Source organism: Corvus hawaiiensis, chromosome 4, assembly GCF_020740725.1.
Source record: "Corvus hawaiiensis isolate bCorHaw1 chromosome 4, bCorHaw1.pri.cur, whole genome shotgun sequence".
Lineage (NCBI taxonomy): Eukaryota > Metazoa > Chordata > Aves > Passeriformes > Corvidae > Corvus > Corvus hawaiiensis.
In genome coordinates, this window is record NC_063216.1 from 49,303,853 (window position 1) to 49,309,852 (window position 6,000).

The following is a 6,000-nucleotide window of genomic DNA, read 5'->3' on the forward strand; positions in this document are numbered from 1 at the left end:
TTTTTCAATTTGTTTCAAGATAGTGGGATAACTTGAATAATTTTTATGTGTTGAAAGCCCTCAGTCACCACACACTGATAACCACAGTTCAGGTTGTGGCCTTAGGCTAGTGGGGAATTAGTGTACTAGAGCTGGATATTCAGAAACAGAAAAGTTTCTTCTTCAAGTGAAATCAGGAAAGCTGAAATTTATTGTTAGGTTCCCAGCTGACCAGAGACTGCCAGTTGTGCCAATCTCAGCTGCATAATACTTTTCTCCATTAATTAGGGACTGTGGCGTGGATCACCAGACTGGTACTGGTGAGCCCATGCCATTGGAAGCCAAATGTCTTCCTACCTCCCTGAGCACTGGAGAGAGGTTATTAGAGGTACCACAAGCATTGTAAAAAACAGCTGTGGGGTCACTGAATGTGCCTGGGGAATGCTTACACCTAAGGTAAAACCAATTTTACTGAGGAAGCAGCAGGGAGACTTGCTGGAATACTGGGATCACTGTGTGTTCCTTAGGGAAAGAACAGCTTGAGATCCTTCTCAAAGGAGTCCTACTCTGATTTGTTCCCTTACTCTTACACAGTGCTATTAAAATCTTGTCACTAACCCTCCAGTCCTGTTGTGCCGTAACAGCTCAGCCTGGCTTCTGCTCCAGCCCGAAGTTGCCTGGCCCAGAAGCAGGAATAAAACATTTTAACAGAAAGTATCAGTTGAGTTTTCTGAGAAATTATCTCTTTGTAGCCAGCCAAATTACCTGTTTTTGGCAGAAAACACAGTCTCACTCTCTTAAGTAACTTTTGCAGAAGCCTGAGGATGAAATAAGGGATATCCACCCTGGTACACATGTGTGGTGTAGAGAGAGAAGTGTAAAAATGTGATGTTTGTCACAACAGTTGATTGCTTGGTTTTAACTATAACTTTCTGCAGACTTAATGAAGCATTTGACTGTCTATATTTATTTTTGTGTGCCTAAATACAAATGCTATGTAAATTAGAAACAGATATAATACATTTTCTACAGTCAAGTCAGGTTTTAGATTTTTCAAAATACTCAGTTTTACACTATGGTAGCAATTTGTAAGATCTCTTGAACTACTTTAAGCTAAAATTGGTTAGCACTTTTGAAAAACGTAGCAAATTGCTAGGTGTATCCTGGTTTATCACGCCATGCGTACTTTATTACATTTTCCTTCTCTAAATTTTTGGATTTTAATCACTTTTTATATCTTTTTCTAGTCTATACAGTTGAGCCTTGCTATAAAGCTCCTTTCAGGAGTCAGATAAGTGTTTCATGGGGTTTTTTTCCTCTTTTGGAAGAGAGGTGGAAACTGGGGGAGATGGGAAGAAACAAGGGACAATTTGAACTGGGAGAAGGCAGGGGTCATTAGTTTCCTGGTTTGCAGCTCCTGGGTGGAAGAGAAGCTGTCACTGGCTGCCACATTGTTGGGGCAGTGACTGTAGCGATGCTCCACTGTATTTCAAAACCTAATGAAGAATAGCAGATAGAGTAGCATGTGATCAGTAACTTTATTTTTTACAATTAAATACTTCAGAATTTATCAGAAAATACGCAGTTTGTTACAATTTCTATGTTGAATTAAAGAAATGCATTGCCTTAATCTGTAGACTCTGCTCCTGTTTCTCCTGAAAAGCAGTGAGGTCTCTGCTGGTGTGCCTGCCTGAAAGGGGAGTACAGCAACCTCGGAGTCCTGGCTGTGTCCCAGTAGGATGAAAGCTGTATTTCTATTTATTCAAACACCTTCTACTGAAAAGTCCCAATGTGCGCCAGCACTGAGGGCAAAGGGGGGGAGCTGAGCCCCCTTGCTGCCTCCAGGGTAGTGGTGATTCCTTCAATCCAAATTGCCTTGTGGGAAACAAAACTGTACCTCCTGTGAATTTATGCAAATCAAAAGGGTTTTCCTTGCACTCCTTCCCCTGTCTCACTGTGCATGCTGCTTGAATGTCTCATCTGAAAGATATACCTTATGAGCACAGTGGCTGCCCAAAGTCCACAGTACTGTATATGCAGGCTGGAGTGCTGTCTACTGAAAAAAATACTCTAAAATTTAGTTTTGTGTAGTGCTTAACAGTTTCTAATAAATTCTTTTCTCTAAGCTGGCAGTGTTTGGTTTTAAATGACTCTGGCTCAAGTTGTTTGATTTGGAAAGCAAGGCAGCTCCTGTTCCTTCTGTGCCCATGCATTTATCTTGTTCTATGCTGTCTGCGTGCCCCCTCCTTTACATCTCGTTTAAGTTAGTCTTCACCCTGCCGTGCCGGTCTCCAGGGGCTCCAAGCTGGAAAAAACACAAAAGCAGGTGGCAGAGGGTCCATTCACCCTGTGACTTGCAAAACATCGAGGGGTTCAGAGCATGAGTGGAACACTGCTGTGGGAAGCAAACAGGGCAGGACTCACCCCCTGGGCGTGCCGTACACACGACTAGCACGGACCAAAGCAGGGAGCAGCTGCACTGGAACACCCTCAGGGCACTCTAGGGCAGGAGAGCCGGCCTGCCTTGGGAATGAAATTCCAGGCATCACTTTGCTTCCAGGAGTTACCTGCACTGTACCTTCATGAGGTAGTGCCATAGGTAAGGCTGGCATGGGTGTGAGAGAAGGGTATGGGTAAGGAGCTATGCTGGAAACATTTTTCATTATTATTACCCATTACAATATTCACATTGATCAGTACTTGATAAATAGTAGAGACAACAATAAGGACAATAAAGTAGATCACCAATTTCATCAAACCCAGAGTGTAATCCAACACAAATTACTGCAGGAGCCAAACACAAGAAATTTTGGCAGCAGGTTGTCCTATAATTAGTCCTAAAGTTCTGAAGAAATTTAAATCTAACACCCACTGAGTTTATTATAAGGAACATCAACCAAAAATAGCCAGGCATTTCTTGATGCTTTGGTGCAGTAGCAAGCGTAATGTTAGAAAATAACTAATGGAAGTCAGAGTTCACTAAATTCCAGAGCCTTTTACAAAAATTCAGGGTTCTTTAGGACGAGGAATGTAGCTTACACACGGCCTTGTGTCAAGCCCTAAACCTGGAATCACATGGATTTTCCTAGAGGACTATTTAAACATAAATATTTCTAATAAGCATAGAGCAATACTTGCTACTGGGGAAATATGTGGTTATGTGGTCAGGGTGAGGGATTCAATTTTTGACGAGCTGTGGGTCAACTACGAGTTTAGTTGTAGGTCAGTTGCCTAAAATGTCACAGGAGCCCACTAAGGCCAGCAGGAAATCTGGAATTAAGGTGCAACCCCCTGTCCTAGAGAATGTTTCATACCTTGTGATTTGCCATGTAACTGTTGTAAACAATAAAAACACAGTGTCCTGCCCAAAGATCAGGACAAGCAGACATCGGTGTAAAAGAAAAATTTACTCTTCGCCAGGACAGCAACTTTCCTGTGGACATGCAGGTTCAAAACCTCCAAAGAACAAAACCTACATAGCCACTCAGACTGCAGTTTGCAGGAAATCCACTTAGAACAGCTGTCCAACAGCCACCCAACATCACAGCACGAGACAGACTTTACCATGCTCACTTTTATGAGATTGTTACTCTCACACTGCGTTTCTATTCACCTGCAGTAAACCAGTTTTCGAAGGAATGGGCTCTGATTGCTCTCGTTTTCTTACCACAGACAGGGAGAAGCCACGACCCAAATGATGATTCTGATACAAACAGGTGAAAAGCAGCAGGCTTCTAAAACCAAGATGGTTGTGTAGTAATTTAAGAAGATACTGCCATCTCACCACAAACAAACTGGTGATAACTTTACTCAGTAGAATTAGCCTTGAATTCTCTGCCACTTGAAAATGATCCATGAATTCAAACCTCTCTGTGAAATCCCCCTCATTCATTCCCTTGGGGGAACCATCCAGCTCCAGGGAGCTGCCCTGCCCCTGCAGCCCCACATGCTGCAAGCGCACCCTCTGCCACGCAGGACACAGAGCAACCTTTTGGCTCCCTCAGCTCACTGCCCCTGCTAGGCTCTGCAGCCGGCACACACATCCCCTGATCCCGCAAGCCAAGGGACATCAGCCACAGAGCTCTCTGTAGCCACTTATGCAAGGAATGTCCAACAGCCCAGTAGCTACCTGGTAGAAAAGGCAGAGGGAGGCAGCACAATGGGACAATGGGACGAGGACGGGTGTTCCCAGCTGTTGCATGGCAGCAGATCTTGGGCAGTGATAGGAATTGCACTCACCCCTCACTACGTGCTCTGGGGCTTCTCCCTCCAGGTTAATCCCCTCTGAACTTTGAAACGAGCAAGAAAAAAATGAGAACAATATCTTTTTAGTAGTAATAAAATGATTCGAATGCAGGATGTGCTTTGCCCCAAACCGTAGGCGGGGAGGCAGTAATTAACACTAATGGCTGCGCAGCGCAGCTCTGACATTGCGCTCTACCCACAGAACACTGGGAGCTGCATCATCAAGCAAAGGTGAACATAAAGTAATGCAAAAAGGAGCTGAGTTAGAGGTGATCAGCTGCAGCACATTTCCTCCTCCCAGGCAAGGGTGCTGCAATAGCTTTCAGTGGAGTTAGACCACAGGCCAACAAAGTGCTGTGTTACTGTGCTGACAACTTCACAACCTCTAGAGGACTCACACTGATGATTGAGAAACAATGTTTACTTTGGCAAGAGATGCTTTTAGCATCCTTACTATGCTGCAAAACACTTGGAAAGAAGAAATGTAGCTGCAGATAAAAGAGTATTTCTCATTTTAAAAATATGGCTAACCTGGAATCAGTGTAATAGAGTTTTGGTTTTTTCCCCCCCCAAGAAATTTATACTCTTCTTCAAGAAGATGCCAAGTAGAGCCAAGCTGCAACAAAGATTCTTTATGACTGTGCTCCAGTGAGATGATGCTCACTGGAGAGCACAGGACATTTTCCATCAGTTGTAAAGAGCAGTGGCAACACTGAAGTCACCTATAATAAAGAAAATACATATAAGAGAAATTTTGCAATTACCTGTTTCAAAAATATCTGTAAGGGTTGAATGCTGTGTATCGTGTAATATGAAACGCACGTTGCCAGTTGCTCTCTCCCCTCAATGAGCTTTCAAAAATTGGAGCTGTGAAGAGTTAAGTGACAACAACTCTGCATCAAACTCCCCCATATCACTGTTAAACTAACAAGCACAGAAATACAGACGACATGGAGCCGAGCCATCATACTGCAGTAAGTGCAGTTACACCTCACCAAGGTGCCTCTGTGCATCCTGCAGCTTTTTGGCACCTATGTTCTGAACTGGGCCATTCCCCTGGAGCAGTAAAGCAGTGCCTGCACACAAATCCACAGTACAGACCAGGGCTCTCCACCTCAGGCTGCCAGTCAGTCACTGGCACTGAAACACCCTGGGCACCCAGGGCACGTTTGCAGCTGGCGGCTGCAGCCTGAGCTGTGCTGAGCTCTGGAAAGGGCCTGCAACAGAAACGCTCCAAAGAGTGCTCTCTACTTCATTTCTCCATTTTTAATTCCATTATTCCATACTGTATTTCCTAAACTATTGGAATCACTTATTTTCTGTAAGATCACATTTTGCAATCCAATAAATACTTTGCCCTCTCAGTCATCATGGAAAATTATTCAGTCCATAAATCCACTAGATAACAGCAAATGCAACAGAGCTTTAAATGCTAGTGTGTTTTCCAGAGAACCCTTAATTAGTTCCATACTCAGTGCAGACTCTTTCAGGCCAGGTTTGGTTCTCACCTCGATCAGCAGTTGGGCTGTGACTTTTACAGAAGCAGGGAAGTGGTTGTTTATCTGGAGATGCGGTAAAGAGGTATTTGCACCAAAGACAACACCACAAACACGACATCTGCTCGTCTGACACCCACCTACAAACTCCTGCCCTGTACAGGTCAGCCACACGGACCTTGCCTGAACCAAAGCAACAGCCCTGAATTCTACATTCTGACACAGGGTGAGAAGGTTGTTATGTTCTGGGTGCAAACATTTACCAAGTGCCACACAAACA